The following is a 19,132-nucleotide window of genomic DNA, read 5'->3' as shown; positions in this document are numbered from 1 at the left end:
TCCAATCAATACTGCCAATCAGTGCCTCCTGAGTGTCTCCTATCAGTGTGGCCTATCAGTGCCACTGCCACCTATCAGTACCACCTGTTAGAGCCCATTAGTGCAGCCTATCCGTGCCACGTATCAGTGTCCATCAGTGCCACCCATGAGTGCCCATCAGTGCCACCTATCAGTGCAGCCTCATCAGTCCCTTCTCATTGGTGCCCATCAGTGCTGCCTTATCAGTGCCCATCAGTGCAGCCTATTAGTGCCCATCAGTGCAGTCTCATCAGTGAAGGAGAAAAATTACCTGTGTGCACATTTTTATTTTCAAAATTTTCTGTCTTTTTATGTTTGTTTAGCAAAAACTAAAAAACCCATTCGTGATTAAATACCACCCATCGAAAGCTCTATTTGATAAAAATTACATATGGGTACAGTGTTGCATGATTGCGCAATTGTCGTTCAAAGTGCGACAGTGCTGAAAGCTGAAAATTGGCCTGGGCAGGAAAGGAGTGAGTGGCCAGTAGGCAAGTGGTTAAAGTCTGTATAATCTTCTTTAGATATACCAATGACTATTTAGCGCAAGGGGTGGGATAGGAATTGAATGGACCATTCAGGTCGGCCCTTTCACTACACTAGTTTTTTATATGGCTAAAAGAGACTGTATAGAGATCCTGCTGTCAGATTTGAATTTGAGTGGCCACTATAAGAATAGGATTGGGGGGAGATTTCACTCCTGGAGTCACAGACCTCAAGACCTGGCAGCGGATCAGACCATGTCTCCCTCTACCTAGAGGCTTTGGGCCGTGTTCCCTCTAAAGGAAGAGAGGAAAGAATGTACTAAGCAGAGATTTTTAACATAGTGTCAATAAAAAAAATGGTATTGAAAGTAGAGATCGACTGATTATCGGCAAAGCTGATATATCGATGGCCGATCTGCACTTTCCCCGATATATCGGAATCGGCCACCAAGGTGACCGATATTGCCGATATTTCGGGAAAGTGCTTGTACCGGAGTGATGCCTGCAGCTAGAGGCATCACCCCCGGTACCGGCGTCCATAGCCGACGGTCGGCTGTCTTGTAATGACAACCGATGTGGCTGAGAAGCCTTGTCATTACAAGGAGGAGGAGTGGACGATCTCCCCCCTCCCACCACCTTCTGCGGCTCGCCGGGATCTCTCGTCCCAGGGGGGGACCCGGGCAACCATCCTGCACGGCCGCCAAAGAGAAGACCCGATCAAAGCCACATTCGGCTCTGATCGGGTCTCCATGTAAAAACCCAGAAGTGATGTCATGACATCACTTCCGGGTACTCTGCACCACATTTACAAAAATGACAGCATTCAAAACAGCCAAACTTGGCGTTTTGAATGCTTTTAAGTGTAGAGGAGGGGTTTGTGGTCTTTTAGATGCCCAGATCCCTCCACAACAGTACCTGTAAAAAAATAAATAAATAAAAAAAATTTAATGTACGAAAATATCGGCCAATATCGGCCGAAACCGATATGCGATGACCAAAATATTGGTATCGGCAATTAGTCGATCACTAATTGAAAACTATATATATAAAACGATAATACATACATAATGGAGTTAGCTACCAATAACCCTACGTCATGCACTTAGGAAGGAATAAGATATACTGTATTTTCTGGCGTATAAGACTACTTTTGAACCTCAAAAAAATCCCCCAAAATTGGGGGGTCGTCTTATACGCCGAGTATAAGATCTCCAAGGTGACCTAAGTATAAGTATTACCGGTAGATGAAGATTAGGGGGGTCGTCTTATACGCCGGAAAATACGGTAGTTTTAGCAAACTGTTTTTTGGATAAAGCCTTATTAAAGTTTGCCAAAACTTTTTCTGTTTAGAAAGGACACATGCCAACTCTTTATGACTGTTGCCTGCTCAGTGCAGTTGCCATGGTGCTCGAAGGGGAATAATTCTCACTTACCTTTGGCAAAAATGGCAATTAGGAGCCAATAATTGCTACCTAAGATTAGGTCATATTTCTCATTGACATGTCCGTATCTAACCAGCACTCCTCCCTATTGCTAACTGCACGGGACTGGGAAACTGACAGCTGGGTATACATGAGTTACTGTACACAACAGTATATAATTACTGTGCCTTTCATTGTCTCATAAACCCTGAGCTGCAACGTTACCTGTAGCTATAATTTGGTCATAGTTGTAATAGAGCTATAATTAACAGTAAAACAAAAGAAAAATAGTCACGAGCTGTCAAACAGATTTATACAAGAGTGTTAAATGGAATGGAAAATATATCCAAGTTGGCAAAACTTTAAATGAGTTTAACATATATAACATTTAAGTAGGGAGAATCCTGCAACATATGCTAAAAAGGTGGAGGAGGTAATGATTCAGATTAAGTCTGTTTCTTGTAAAAAAAAAAAAAATATGCTATAAAATACACTAAGGGTCCTTTCACACGGGCTTTCCGCCCAATCCGCTGATCCCCGCTGAGCAGGCGGATGACAGGTCCGTCTCCGCTCACTGTGCAGAGATAGACCTGTCAGAGCCCCAATCTGCTCTATGGGGAGATTGGATAAAAACAGAACCACTGTCCGTTTTCATCCAATCCGATCCTCCAGACAGATGGAAAATAAGGTTACCATTGGTCTGGATTTCACGGACAGCAGCAGGTGTCAGCGGACATGTCACCGCTGCCCCGTAGAGGTGAATGGAGCGTCCGATCAGGTCCACCTGAAAAACTGACAGACGGACCTGATCAGAAAGCCCGTGTGAAAGGGGCCTAAGCCAGCCACTCTGAACCAGGTTTCTGTGGAACCCTAGGGTCCTCCAAAGGTTGTTAGGTTCCATTTACACTTGAACAACTCAAAAGTTGCGCCAACTTTGAAGTGCAATTTTTTTGCAACTTTGACGCAACTTTGGATGGGTGCAACTTGGATATGACTTTGGCTTTGGCCAGTACTAAATACCAAATATTCAGGTACGACTTTCATGCAACTTCTGAGGGTTAACATAAAATCTCTAGCCCCCAAGTTGCATGAAAGTTGGACCAAAGTAGTACATGAACTACTCTAATGCCCCATACACACGTGCAGATTATCTGAAGACTTTTGTCTTCAGATTTACCTTTTCTATGTAGTGCAAGGGCCTGCCGGATTGCATACAAATTGAAAGTGTTTAGGTTTGACCTCATATTATATGGTTTTGGTAAGTCTGCAGACAAAAGTCTTCAGATAATCTGCACGTGTGTACGGGGCATAAAGCTGGATACACACTATACAATTTTCTTTAGATTTTTTCCTTTAGATTTACCAAAACCATATAATAGGAGGTCAAACCTAAACACTTTCAATTAGTATGCAATCAGACAGGCTCTTGCACTACATAGTTGAAGGTAAATCTAAAGGAAATCTTACAACAAAAGTCGTATAGTGTGTATCCAGCCTAACGTTGCTGCAACTTTAAGTTGCACATATTTAAATGGGTTTCCCTGGAAAACATGGGGAAGGACTTGTCATGGAACTTTGGTGTCCAAAGTTGCGTAACAAGTCGCACAAGTATGAATGGAGCCTTAGGGGTTCCTTGAGCTGTGGCTGACTGACCTCCCATCTGATGGTATCTGCATAGTTCTAAGTCCAACATCACTTGGCAAAGCTTTTTAGCTGCCTGTAAAGCCTAGTACCAGACATCCCAACCTGCAAAAACTCATTTCAGGGAGGTGAGCCCCCCCCACACGCCGCCGCCCCCCCCACGCACGCGCAGCACCCCCCCCCCCCCCCCTTCCAATTTAACACTACCAGAGAATAATGAAATGAAATGTAATCAGTATACCTGGTCACTGGTGCTGGTACTGGTCACTGGTGCTGGTACTGGTCACTGGTGCTGGTACTGGTCACTGGTGCTGGTACTGTTCACTGGTGCTGGTACTGTTCACTGGTGCTGGTACGGTCACTGGTGCTGGTACGGTCACTGGTGCTTTTACTGGTCACTGGTGCTGGTACTGGCCTGGTCACTGGTACTGGTACTGGCCTGGTCACTGGTGCTGGTACTGGCCTGGTCACTGGTGCTGGTACTGGCCTGGTCACTGGTGCTGGTACTGGTCACTGGTGCTGGTACTGGCCTGGTCACTGGTGCCGGTACTGGCCTGGTCACTGGTACTGGCCTGGTCACTGGTGCTGGTACTGGCCTGGTCACTGGTGCTGGAACTGGCCTGGTCACTGGTGCTGGAACTGGCCTGGTCACTGGTGCTGGCCTGGTCACTGGTGCTGGTACTGGCCTGGTCACTGGTGCTGGTACTGGCCTGGTCACTGGTGCTGGTACTGGCCTGGTCACTGGTGCTGGTACTGGCCTGGTCACTGGTGCTGGTACTGGCACTGGCCTGGTCACTGGTGCCGATACTGGCCTGGTCACTGGTGCTGATACTGGCACTGGCCTGGTCACTGGTGCTGGTACTGGCCTGGTCACTGGTGCTGGTACTGGCCTGGTCACTGGTGCTGATACTGGCCTGGTCACTGGTACTGGTACTGGCCTGGTCACTGGTGCTGGTCACTGGTGCTGGTACTGGCCTGGTCACTGGTGCTGATACTGGCGCTGGCTCTCTGGTGCTGCTCTCAGGTTAGGTCACTGTGTCTGTCACAGAGTGGAGTGTCACGATGATTGGTCCCGCGCGCGCCAAAATGCCTCCTGGAGTATAAGATGTGGCTGTAGTAGAGAGCAAAGCCTCTGCTTGCTCTCTGCAGCTCCTCCCACAGGCGGAGTGCATGACTCATATCACTCCGCCTGTGAGCCGGATCTACTTCGGCTCCGTGCAGGCTTGCTGACACACTCTTCTGCCTGCATCGATGAGTCATCTGACTCACACACACAGCCGGGATATTGCCCTGAGCTCGTGGGTGTCCGTGAGCTCAGGGCGGAAAGCGGGAGTCTCCCGCGACTTGTGGGACACTTGGGATGTCGGGCCGAATGTTGGGTGGCATCAAACAGTTCAATAGAAACCAGCTGACATGGCCCATTTGTACGGCATCCAGTCTGACAGAAGCTGGCCGTCGAAGGGTCATGGCCGAAAAAGGTCTGCCAACAGGCTTCTATTCAGCGTTCTCAGCTGACCGGAGTGTTTTGGTGTGCGGGGGGAGGGGGGGGTGCCCCCTGTCAGAACACAATAGCATAGCAAGGGAGATCGCTGTACTAACATCCCATTGTTAGTACAGTGGCCCTGACCTGAGCGGTCAGTGGTGTATACGAGGCTTAAGGGTGACATTCTGACCAATGTTGTAAGTGGGGATTCCTTCCCACTGACCACTAATAAAAGAGGCATCCTCTACCCTCCAAATAATTCATTTTAGCATAGGTTCCCTGAAACCTGACATTTTTTTTCTCAAAGGATCCTCTGGGGTAAAGGTTGAGAAAGGCTGCACTATGCCATATAAAAAAAGCATTAAAAAGAGGAATGCAGATGTGTAGCCCGTGTATTTGAAAATGGATGGATTCCAAAGTTCAGGCAAACATTTTTTTCCTAGCAAACATTGCAGAACAGCAATCAAACGGAGGAGGTTTAAGACTAGTATACTCATAACTAAAACATGAGCAAAGGAATGTGCACATGAAATCAAAAGCTGGTCGGACCAATCTAGGTGCCAACAGGTACTGCTATGGGTCATGTTCTTTGACAAATACCTATAGAAAAGCCTCAAAAATGGAAGCATAAATGTAGACATAAAGTCTAAAAGGAAGTTGCTGTCATTGCAATAGTCAACAAATAATTATAATAATTTTTAAACAGCACCTTTCATTGTAAACCCCACAATCACCCCCTGGCAGCCACTGTGGTAGCAGGGGGTGAATGCTTAATGTCAACCATGTAAACTGTGTAGGCACCCCCAGAGTTGTAGAAAATACAATGTGGCAGTTTCAGCTGCAAATAGGCTCCTGATCATTAAAGTGGAGCTTTATGCCTCGTACACACGGTCAGATAATCGTACGAAAAAACTCGCTTTCCACCTGGTTGCACGATAATCTGATCGTTAGTACACAGCTTTCAACAGCCGATCACAACAGTTCGTCCAACAAAATCCGAAGGGACAAACAGGAAAACTTCTGTCGTACGATAGCCCAGCGAACGACAATCGTGTAATTAGTACACTATGCGTCCGCTAAAAATCGTTCGACAAACACCGCGCATGATCGGAAATAGCGAAATAACTATAAGCCAGGTTATTATATGTGACATCACTTTCCAAGACGTGGCTACGCATTCTGGTTGCTTTCACACAATCGTACGACAGAAATCATATGGTTAGTACACATGGTTGCATTCGACATTTTGTAGCATGCTACTTTACTCGAACGATATGTCGTACGATTATCTGACCGTGTGTACGAGGCATAAGTCAGAAAATTAACCACTTACCAACCGCCCATTGTATATTTACGTCCTAAGTTTAAACCTAAATACCGGTGTTATGGCAGCAGATAGCTGCCATAACCCCGGTATCTTTTTAAACTGTGGGCGGTTGGCTTTCCGATAAGGGTGGTCTTAGCGGCGGATTCGCCGTGGGATCACCCTTCCGGGATGGCGGAAGGGGTGCCCCCCCCCCTCCCGCCGCGTCCCGGTCCTTTTCCCCGCTTACCGGACCCGCCGACAGCGGGGAAAACGATCCGGTCCCGGATCCTCACAGACAGGATGTCGAGTGAGGGCAAGCTTGCCCTCACTCGACTCTATGGTCTTGGAGGACCGGAGCGACGGCAAACGTCGTTGCCTAGCAACCGGTTTAAAGGTCCCTTTTTTTTTCTTCATTTTTTAGTGTACTTGTGAGATCTGAGGACTTTTTGACCCCAGATCTCACAAAAAAGAGGTCCTGTTGTGCCTTTTTCTATTACAAGGAATGTTTACATTCCTTGTAATAGAAATAAAAATCATCAAGTGAAAGATGGAGATGTAGTTTGCTCACCAGATACGTAGGACACAGAGTGCTGTATAGCACCTGGGTCAAAAACGCTTGATATATAGTCCTGTGCATCTCTGGCTCTGTTTCAGGTCTGAATTCAGGCAAAAATTTGGATCTGATTTACCCCTGAAATGGTGAACAGGGATACACCGGACCCCCTGCTGTGAACCGCTCCACAAATAGTGTGAACCCAGCCTAATGCCCCGTACACACGCATCGATTATTGGCCGTGAATTTTCGGCCAACGTCCGATCGGCCAATTTTCGGCTTGTTAGTATGATGCTTCCGACAACCGACTCCGACTTTTCGGCCAAAAAAAATCTGGTGTGCAGGCTATAAAATTTTTGTTGGCCGTCAACACAACGGCCGATTTTCCATCAGTCAGTACAGATTTCGGCAGAAAAAAATCTGATGAGCAAGACTGGGCATGCTCAGAGAAGAAAAAACACACGGAAAGTAAACCAGCACATGACATCACTTCTGAAGTAGATTTTTGTTGGCCGAGAAAATTTGTGTGCAGTCTAGGCACATTCCAACCAACAAAACACCACTCTGGACAAAAGTCAGACGATCGGTCGGCCGATAATCGTTGCGTGTATACGAGGCATAAGACAGGAGCCAATTAACCTACCAGCATGTCTTCGGATTGTGGGATGAAACCAGAGTACCCAAAGGAAATTCCCACAAGTACTGGAAAATCATATAAAATCCATGCAAGTAGTGTCCTGGTGGTATTCAAACCAAGGACCCCAGTGCGGCAACATGTGCTAATCACTAAAGCCCCGTACACACGTACCGATCGTCGGCCGAAAAGCTTCGGCCGACGACCGATCTGCCGATTGTAGGCTTGTTAGGGTCCTTTCACACGGCCGCTCCGTGTGAAAGCTCCGCTGCGGGACTTTTTTTTTTTTTTCCACGGAGCGGATGACATTTCTGTCATCTGCTCCGTGTGCCCGCATATCATCCCATCCGTTTGCGGATGATATGCGGACATAATGTAAGTATATGGCACTGCGGATGTCAGCGGATGACACCGCTGACATCCGATTTTCCTTCCTTTCCGTTTTTTACACGGAAGAAAAAATGGGGTTCTGTTCCATTTGTAAAAACGGAACAGAACTGAAAGGAGGAAAATCGGGTGTCAGCGGATGGTATTCCGCTGACACCCGCAGTGCCATTCACTTACATTATGTCCACAAATCATCCGCAAACGGATGGGATGATTTGCGGACACACGGAGCGGCCGTGTGAAAGGACCCTTTGTATGATGCCTCCGACAGCGCACATTCGGCCGAAAAGAATCTGTCATGCAAGCATTAAAATTTTTGTATGCCGACACCAGAGCGGCCGATTGTTCGCCAGTCAGTACAGATTTCGGCCGACAGACAGCAGATTTGCAAGACTGGGCATGCTCAGAAAAGGAAAAACACAGGGAAAGTTAACCATTACATGACATCACTTCTGCAGTCGGCTGTAGTCGGCAGACAAAATTCTTGTGCAGTCTTTTGCACTTTTTAACAGACACCGACAGCCCTGGCCAAAAGACGGCCGATCGTTCACCGATGATCGGTACGTGTGTACGGGGCTTAAGATTTAGGATTCATTGAGATGGGAGCTGGAATCCATTGTGCACGCAGGCTGCCTTTGTTTTTGCATCTGCATCCACACTGAGCAGTGCGCAGGCAACCCATAGAAGTGGTTGCAGATGCAGCTGCTGCACAGACGCAGCCACATGTCAGAATTTGACAGCCATGCAGAGCGGCTGCATGGCTCTAAACACACACTGTCTGTGTTATGGGCCATGCAGCAACTTCTGCACAGCTGTCAAATTTTGACATCTGTGCAGCCACTGTATGTGCATTCACCTCTAAAGACTGTTTGCACACAGTCTGGGGCACCTTGGTTTGAGTCCTGGGCAAGTCACTACCTGCATGGAATTTGCAGGCTCTCTCTGTGTTTGTAAGGTGAGGGGAGGGGGGTGTAGGCTGGATGGCATGCAGGATGGGTGCCAGTGCCTGTCTAAATAAAGCCTAAAGCCTAGTACACACGCAGCGATTTTCCGCCGACCGGTCGTCCGTCTTTTGTCCAGAGTGGTGTTTTGTTGGTTGGAATGTGCCTAGACTGCACTGGACTTTTGTCGACCGACAAAATTCGACTTCAGAAGTGATGTCATGTGTTGGTTTGCTTTCTTTGTGTTCTTTCTTCTCTGAGCATGCCCAGACTTGCTCATAAGATTTTTCCCTGTCGAAATCTGTACTGACTGCACGAAAATCGTTTTGACGGAGGACAAAAATTTTATAGCCTACACACCAGATTTTTTTCGGCCGAAAAGTCGGAGTCGGTTGTCGGAAGCATCATACTAACAAGCCGAAAATTAGCAGATCGGTCGTCGAGCGAAAATTCCCTGCCAAATTTCGATGCGTGTGTACGAGGCTTTACACGTTATGCCCCCCAAAGCTCAATAACACTTGACAAGCCAATTACCGTGCTTTTAAATTGCCCCTGTTCACATTTGAGCATCCAGACACCTGTAGTTCAATGCCTGAAGCTCGAAAAGGTACATGAGCTACCGTATTTTCCGGCGTATAAGATGACTGGGCGTATTAGACGACCCCCCTAATTTTCATCTACCGGTAATACTTATACTTAGGTTACCTTGGAGATATTATACTCGGCGTATAAGACGACCCCCAATTTTTGGGGGATTTTTTTGAGGTTCAAAAGTAGTCTTATATGCCAGAAAATACACTACTTTTGAAGCAGAATGGGAAATTTTGAACCCCACTGACTTCAATACAAACCCGTGATTAACCACTTTACTACCGCTTACGGGAATACTACTGCGGCAGAGTGGCTCGTTCCCGTCCAGTCACGTAGTATTAACGTGACTGGACTCCTCCCCTTCTGGGCGGCGCTTGCGCGCCGCCGGAGGCTCGCTCCCGCTGTTTTCATTCACAGCGGGAGTCGGGCCAGGGGAGGAGCAGCGGCGATCGCCGCTGCTCTTACCCGATCGTCGGGGATCGAGTCTGGAGATCCGCCCGCTGTGTGTAAACACAGCGGGCGGATCTCCATAGTGACAGGGAGTGACAGATCGGACTGTTCAGCATAGCTGGACATCCGATCTGTCCATGAATCACATAGTCACCTCCCCCCCTACACGTCAGTAAGCACCAGGCATACATTAACCCCTCCCTCTCCAATAAAATTAACCCCTTCCCTGCCAGTGTCATTTTTACAGTAACAGTGCATATATATAGCACTGATTACTGCAGTAATGTCACTGGTACCCCCAAAAGTGTCAAAAATGTCAGTCAGGGGTCCGGTCTGTCCGCCGCAATGTCGCAGTCCCGCAAAAAAAATCGCAGATCGCCGCCATTACGCGTTAAAAAAAAAACACCAAAAATGACAGAAATCTTTCCCTTTGTTAGTAAACGCAATAACTTTTGCGCAAACCAATCAAAATACGCTTATTGCGATTTTTTTTACCAAACATATGTAGCATAAAACAAATTGGCAAAAAACTTTTAAAAAAATTGGTTTTTACATCTTTTTTGGGGGGAATTTCATATAAAAAAATGTGAAAAATATTGTTATTTTTTCAAAATAAACGCTCTTTTTTTGTTTATAGCGCAAAAAGTAAAAATCGCACAGGTGATCAAATACCACCAAAAGAAAGCTCTGTTTGTGGGAGAAAAAGGACGTAAATTTAGTTTGGGTACGGCGTCGCACGACCGCGCAATTGTCAGTTGAAGTCGCACAGCGCCGAATCGCAAAAAGTGGCCTGGACGGAAGACAGCAAAATCCTCCGGTTGTAAAGTGGTTAAAAAAAAAAAAATGTGTTTTATAAGCACTCCCATTATAGACCAAAAATGCTGGATTCTGCCCAAAAGAGGCTCCTGTACAGCACCTTACTCCTAAAACGGGTAAAAAAATGCACAAAAGAGCACCAAAAAAGCAAAATGCGTATGCTATGCTCACTCATAAATAGGGGCTAAGACATATTGGCTACCTGGCTCCTCATTTTTGGTCAGCCCTCCGAACCTTTTTTTTTTTTTTTTCTAAATAGGATTTCCATTTTCCATGTAAGCTCAGCTAAAACATCCGACCATAAAATGCCAGCTATTCCAATGAATGAATAATAAAAAAAAAAAAAAAAAACTGATTACCAGCGACACGCAGTTTCAGCACTGGAAGCGAAATGATTATTTCCTAACCTCCCAAGGGATAATATTTGCAGGCATGCAATCCAAAGCCAAGGCAAATAGTTCAAAATATCAGAAATGAAAACGATGCCACGACCAGAGGAAAGATCACACAAACTAAACGAAGGGCTATTTATTCCAGCAGGTGAGAAGAAGGTGGTATGAATACAGTCTGCCATCCCTGTACTAGATGCCCTTTACAGCGCCGTTCTATCTGCAATTGTTTCCAAAATGAATGGAAGGGGTGCCAGTGTAGCTATAAATGGAATCTCATATGTTCAGTAATGTCCTAATCAGAAACAAATAATAGATCAATAAATCTGATCTCCACCGTCTCCCATACAAGTGAAATGAACAAAGCTATTTTGGCAGCCTTGTTAGCCAATTGTGTGTGACGGCAGAAATAACACTTGTTGTATTGATTGATGTTAGACAGTTTTCACTTCCATTAATTATACTGGATGAGAGGAGAAGACACATGTGTAGGTTTCTATATAGCATGGCTGATGTCACCGCTATATATTGCCTGCCCACACAAAGACCACTGAATGCAGAGAAATACATAAAAAACCAGCAGTGCTAGAATTATCATAAAACCAAAACATTACATTAACAATGAATGATGAAAACTGCAACCGATAATGAAGAGGACTATTATCTATATCAACCAATGAGGCTTCACCTTAAATTCTGTAACTTGCAAAAGGGAAATTAGGCTCTTCACGGGAGGCAGCACACCTTCTCCATCTTGTGATTGGCTCTGACAGCAATCACATGATTAGGAGTCCATCCTACCAGCTCCCAATCAGAAGCGATGACCAAGAGCTGTCAGTGATGGCTTGGTCAACGCGCTGGGAGTGTGTGTGCTAGGCAGAGAAACTCAGGCTCGCCATGGACACATATGTGTGGCAGCTGGGTGTTCAATGCGTTTCGTATTCAGCAAAAAGGTTATTGGCTCAAACGTGAACGGTTGCTATGGCCACCACCATTACTGCTCTGTGCTCATTCTCAAAAATTGGAGGACACGACTCTCTGTCCTGATATCAATAGCCTTAGGCTGGCCATACTTTATATATATAGATTATATATATATATATATATATATATATATATATATAAATTTACCTTCAGCTATATAGTACAAAGGCCTGCCTAATTGTATACAATTGAAAGTGTTGTTTAGTTTCAACCTCATCTTATATGCTTTTTGGTAAATCTAACAGAAAATTGTACAAGAAAACTGAACATGTATGGGCAGCCTAAGTGTATTGATATCAGGGCAGAGAGCTGTGTCCTCCAATTTTTTGAGAATGAACACAGAGCAGTGATGGTAATCTCCAGCCAAAGATAACAAGATAAAATGAAGACCCCGATTAACCCCTTTCCACTGCTACCTCCTGGCCCTTTAAGAGCTTCTAAATGCTGGGAGATGGAAGCGAGCACTCCAGTCATGTGACCACTGTCGCAGGGTTACATGATCAGAAAGCTCCACATCACAAGTATGCATCAGGAGCTTTCAGGTCCCCACCAGTGACTGTGCTGGGAGTGTGCCTTCTCAGCACAGAACACTGATTACATAAGGCTGCATATATGCACCACGTCAGCGGGAGGTCGTTAAAGATCCAACAACAAAATGTTGCTGCAATATCCAGCTTCAATCCAGAGATTGCCCTGCAGTACATTTTTCTGCAGCTAGATGTCCTCAGTGTGACAGCCCGCAACATTTAACTCACTTTCTATGAGTCTAAGTCAGTGGTCTCCAAACTGCGGCCCAGGGGCCAGATGTGGCCCTTTGCTTGCTTTTACTCGGCCGTTTGGGCACTATTTTAATCCACTAATACCAACAACAGGGCATAATCCCCCCCCCCCCCCCCCTCCACTGACACCAATGAAGGGACAGAATTCCTCCTAATGACAACAAAAATGGGGCACAATTCCTCCAAATGACACCAACAATGGGGCCCAATGACACCAATAATCTGGCACAACTCCTCCCAATGACACCAATGGGGCCCAATGACACCAATAATCTGGCACAATTCCTCCCAATGACACCAACAATGGGGCCCAATGACACCAATAATCTGGCACAACTCCTCCCAATGACACCAACAATGGGGCCCAATGACACCAATAATCTGTCACAATTCCTCCAAATGACACCAACAATGGGGCCAAATGACACCAATAATCTGGCACAACTCCTCCCAATGACACCAACAATGGGGCCCAATGACACCAATAATCTGGCACAATTCCTCCCAATGACACCAACAATGGGGCCCAATGACACCAATAATCTGGCACAATTCCTCCCAATGACACCAACAATGGGGCCCAATGACACCAATAATCTGGCACAACTCCTCCCAATGACACCAACAATGGGGCCCAATGACACCAATAATCTGGCACAATTCCTCCCAATGACACCAACAATGGGGCCCAATGACACCAATAATCTGGCACAACTCCTCCCAATGACACCAACAATGGGGCCCAATGACACCAATAATCTGTCACAATTCCTCCAAATGACACCAACAATGGGGCCCAATGACACCAATAATCTGGCACAATTCCTCCCAATGACACCAACAATGGGGCCCAATGACACCAATAATCTGTCACAATTCCTCCAAATGACACCAATGATGGGGCCAAATGACACCAATAATCTGGCACAATTCCTCCAAATGACACCAACAATGGGGCCCAATGACACCAATAATCTGGCACAATTCCTCCCAATGACACCAACAATGGGGCCCAATGACACCAATAATCTGGCACAACTCCTCCCAATGACACCAACAATGGGGCCCAATGACACCAATAATCTGTCACAATTCCTCCAAATGACACCAACAATGGGGCCCAATGACACCAATAATCTGGCACAATTCCTCCCAATGACACCAACAATGGGGCCCAATGACACCAATAATCTGTCACAATTCCTCCAAATGACACCAATGATGGGGCCAAATGACACCAATAATCTGGCACAATTCCTCCAAATGACACCAATAATCTGGCACAATTCCTCCCAATGACACCAACAATGGGGCCCAATGACACCAATAATCTGTCACAACTCCTCCCAATGACACCAATGATGGGGCCAAATGACACCAATAATCTGGCACAATTCCTCCAAATGACACAAATGATGGGGCTTTGTTTTATTCTCTCTGACTTTGGGACCTTTTCTGCTCCCAATGCCCAAAGTCCGGCCCCACTTAAGTCTGAAGGACAATAAATTGGCCCTTTGTTTAGAACGTTTGGAGATCCCGTTCAGACCCCCTTGCCGACTCACCCCCAGCCTGTGACTGGACAGTGAAAGGAGAAGCAGCACAACAATGAGTTCATCCCTCTACCACTCTGCTCTCCTCCTATTAGCATGCTTCTTGTCATCACATGGTTCTTTGTGCTGCTTCTCTCTCTCACACTTCAGCCATGCTGTACTGGGACTGCAAGAAGCTGATAAAGGTCACAATCAGGTCCATACAAAAACCTAACATTTAACGATGTATTATAAATACAAAGCTAAATCCTTTTGTGTAATTTATAGACGGTATGCGCTGGGGTTCAGCTTTAAAGCTAATCTCCAGGGAAAACAAAAAACCTTCTCTGCAGGGGACCCAGGATCTAAACTGGTCATTTAGATCTGGGGCGCCAGAAAAAGCAACCTGATCCTCCACTTCCCCCCAACTCCAGCAGTGGACTGTCCCTTGCCCTTCCCACATCCAATACAGTGCTATGGGCTCTGTATTGGACTTATTGAGGTCCGAAGACCTGTGACTGCTGGAGCACAGGGTATGAGGGTAGGAGAGACTGGGGGGACCGACTTTTTATCCTGGAGGGAGTCTCTGGGAGGATCAGGTAAGTGAATAAGCTCTTTTTCCTGCCCCCCAGATCTATACAAGCATTTAACCAGTGTATGGAGGAAACATCCCCACTACAAAGGAGAATGTTTCCTTTACTTGGAGTTCAGCTTTAGAGGGTTAGTTCATCTTTACCACAAACTGTCTATGCAGATAAAAAATAGATGTAACCAATAGCAAGCAAACATTGAGCGTGGGGATGTGAATGGTTGCTATGGGTTACCGCACTTTGCTGCCTGTCATAGCGCTTTGCACTGATTTGTTCAGAAGTCTTTAAAGGGTTAGTTCACCTTCACCAAAAAAATGCCTATGTAAAAAAAATGCCTATGTAGATAAGTTGAATAATAGCTTTGTTATAAGTGTAGGCCATTTACGTACCCCATAAAGCCTAACTAGGAAACAACCAGAGATGGCGTCCTGCCTTGTTGCTAGGATGTTGCTAGGGGACTCCTGGCTATCCCTGCTCACCTTTACCATCACAGGAGTGAGCTCTCAAGCACTAAGCTCAGAGCTGCAGCATCAGGGAAAAGAAAGCCGATGTGGATCAGAGAGAGAGGAGAGCTCCTGTGATGGAGGAGGTGAACAGTAAAATCTGGGTGTCTCTTGGCAACATCCTAGGAGTTTTCCAGCCAGGCTTCACAAGGTATTTAAATGGCGTACGCATATACCAAGGACATTATTCAACTTTGTTCCAAGCTGCACAGCTTGTTTTTATCTACAGACACCCATTATATGCATAGGCAGTTTTTTGGGAAAGGTGAACTAACCCTTTAACCACTGGCCGACCATCCTATAGAAGTATATATACATGATCCTGCACTTACCGGGGTAGAAGGCTCGATTGTGCGCTGCCAGTGGCTTGCTTCTGCTGTGATTATGCACAGTAAAAGCCAATCGGTGGGTCACACAGGCTAGATGTCTGTAGGCACCCACTGATCATCAGCCACAGAGACAGAACTGCAATCTGTCTATGTAAACAAGGCAGATCGCCGTTCTGACCGAAGGAAAGGCATGGATCCTGTGTCTCTGCAAAGCAGGAGCAAGGATCCATGTCTTTCCCTAGTAAAAGCACCTCCCATACAGTACACAAACACTGGCTAGGCACACAGTCACCCCTGATGTTAACCCCTTCCCAGCCAGTGTCATTAGTACAGTGACTGCATATTTTTTAGTACTGATCACTGTATTAGTATCACTGGTCTTCAAAAAGTGTCAGTCAGTGTCAGAATGTCTGCCACAATATTGCAGTCCCACTATAAGTCGCTGATCACCACCATTACTAGTTAAAAAATTATAAAAACATCCCATAGTTTGTAGACGCTATAAGTTTCTCGCACAGACCAATCAATATAAGCTTATTGGGATTTTCTTTTACCAAAAATATCTAGCAGAATACATATTAGCTTAAATTAGATTTTTTTTCATTTTTTATTGGATATGTTTTATAGCAGTAAATAAAAAATATTGTTTTTTTTTTCTAAAATTGTCAGACCTTTATAGCACAAAAACTCAAAAACACAGAGACGATCCAATACCACCAAAAGGGGAAAAAAAAGGACATTTTTTTTTTCTATTTGAGTACAGCGTCGCACGACTGCACAATTGTCTGGCAAAAGTGGCCCTGGTCATGAATGGGGGGTAAATCTTTTGGAGGTCAAGCGGATAAAGACTTCGGGAACTAATCAGTGCAAAGCGCTATGACAGGCAGCAAAGTGCGGTAACCCATAGCAACTAGTCAGATCGTCATGCTCAGTGGTTGCTATGGGTTACACCTTGTTGCACAAATGTTGGATGACATACCCTGCTTAGACACAACTTGCCCGCCTCTGTTGTGGAGGTCCACAATGCAATCCACAGAAATGTCTGTCCTAAATGTAATCCATGAGACAATGAGCGTGGGAAATGTTGGTGGATCATGCGGGAAAGGTGATCGGGGGTTGTGATTGGCCGGGGATGTCCATGTATTTCACAACGAAGAGAGCGCTGTGACAGGGAGCCAGCAGAGATGAAGCATGTTAAAAATAGTTTGTCCATAGGAGCCAATGGATGGATGACAATAGGCTGCAACACATGCCATGGCAGCATTACTCACTGTACCCAGCAGTACAGAGGGGGAAGCTGCATCTGCTGGAGGAATAACCCCCATCATCATCATCATCAAAGTAGACAGTGATAGGGATCTGTCCAGATGGATGATGAGATCATACAGGATGAGGCCAGGGCATGCTGTGCCAGGGTGGGCTCTGACTCTGCAGAGGGGGATCCATCCATAGATATATATAGATCAGTGACAGAACATGGAGGGGGAATGTCAGGTGTCCTGTTGCAGATGTGAGGGGGCGGTAATGGCTGTGATGAGAATGGGGGGATCTATAGGAAAGGTAAGGGTGATCCCACATCCAGGAAGGGGGGGATCACGGCAATGAACCCCCATCACCCACCTCCGCTGCCCATTGCTGTCACTCACCTGTGCCCGTGCCGCTCTCCTCGCCTCTCCTCCCCTCTGCTCCTCTGCCGCTGTTTTCCTTTCGGGTATCTACTCAATATCACCAGCTAGGAGAAAACGGCAAGCCACGCCTACCACCGCTCTAGCCACGCCAATCACACACGCCCCTCTGCGCCAACACCTGCCCACTTCTTCCTGCAAAGCGGCGTCCTGAAAGAGCGCAACCAATCACAGCATTGGAATCAAGAAAAGCATTTCACTGACAGGCAGAAGGACCAATGGAGGATGTAGATAGGCGGGCAATGCCGGGGGCGGGGAATACGGCAGGTGTGGAATGCAGAGGGACGGGATAGGCAAGAAGAATTTAAAGGCGGAGAATCTCGGGTCTCCCAGGCAACGAGCCACGGGGGCGTGAGCGTATGGTCGTGGTTGACAGGCTGGGGCGTGGCTAGTGTGTGACACGCCCGTTTCATACAGCGATTAGTATGACATCGCTCGGCAGAGGATATCACTACTTCACACATATGTAGACGCGCTCATACAGATCCTTACTTACTGATACATGGAAGGGTGCGCTCATACAGATCCTTACTGATACATGGAACAGAGCGCTCATACAGATCCTTACTGATACATGGAACAGAGCGCTCATACAGATCCTTACTGATACATGGAACAGAGCGCTCATACAGATCCTTACTGATACATAGAACACAGCGCTCATACAGATCCTTACTGATACATGGAACAGAGCGCTCATACAGATCCTTACTGATACATGGAACAGAGCGCTCATACAGATCCTTACTGATACATAGAACACAGCGCTCATACAGATCCTTACTGATACATGGTACAGAGCGCTCATACAGATCCTTACTGATACATGGAAGGGAGCGCTCATACAGATCCTTACTGATACATGGAACAGAGCGCTCATACAGATCCTTACTGATACATGGTACAGAGCGCTCATACAGATCCTTACTGATACATGGAACAGAGCGCTCATACAGATCCTTACTGATACATGGAACAGAGCGCTCATACAGATCCTTACTGATACATGGAAGGGAGCGCTCATACAGATCCTTACTGATACATGGAACAGAGCGCTCATACAGATCCTTACTGATACATAGAACACAGCGCTCATACAGATCCTTACTGATACATGGAACAGAGCGCTCATACAGATCCTTACTGATACATGGAACAGAGCGCTCATACAGATCCTTACTGATACATAGAACACAGCGCTCATACAGATCCTTACTGATACATGGTACAGAGCGCTCATACAGATCCTTACTGATACATGGAAGGGAGCGCTCATACAGATCCTTACTGATACATGGAACAGAGCGCTCATACAGATCCTTACTGATACATGGAAGGGAGCGCTCATACAGATCCTTACTGATATATGGAACAGAGCGCTCATACAGATCCTTACTGATAAATGGAAGGGAGCGCTCATACAGATCCTTACTGATACATGGAAGGGAGCGCTCATACAGATCCTTACTGATACATGGAACAGAGCGCTCATACAGATCCTTACTGATACATGGAACAGAGCGCTCATACAGATCCTTACTGATACATGGAACAGAGCGCTCATACAGATCCTTACTGATACATGGAAGGGAGCGCTCCTACAGACCCTTACTGATAC

The 19,132-nt window shown here is 46.2% G+C and overlaps 1 protein-coding gene across 4 annotated transcripts in view; it reads right to left on the bottom strand.

Moving 5' to 3' along the window:
- Positions 1–17,573, bottom strand: part of CDKL5 (cyclin dependent kinase like 5) — a 543,213-nt gene extending 525,640 nt beyond the window's left edge. For all 4 annotated transcript variants that reach the window (XM_082245786.1, XM_082245789.1, XM_082245787.1 and 1 more), the window contains exon 1: positions 17,476–17,573. The gene's annotated coding sequence lies outside the window, so the exon portion shown is untranslated. The remainder of the gene's footprint in view (positions 1–17,475) is intronic.
- Between the last annotated feature and the right edge of the window lie 1,559 nt (positions 17,574–19,132).

Source organism: Pelophylax lessonae (assembly GCF_965119305.1).
Source record: "Pelophylax lessonae genome assembly, chromosome: 2".
NCBI classification, from domain to species: domain Eukaryota; kingdom Metazoa; phylum Chordata; class Amphibia; order Anura; family Ranidae; genus Pelophylax; species Pelophylax lessonae.
The sequence above is the reverse complement of the archived record's forward strand: the minus strand, read 5'-3'. Positions and strand labels throughout refer to the sequence as shown.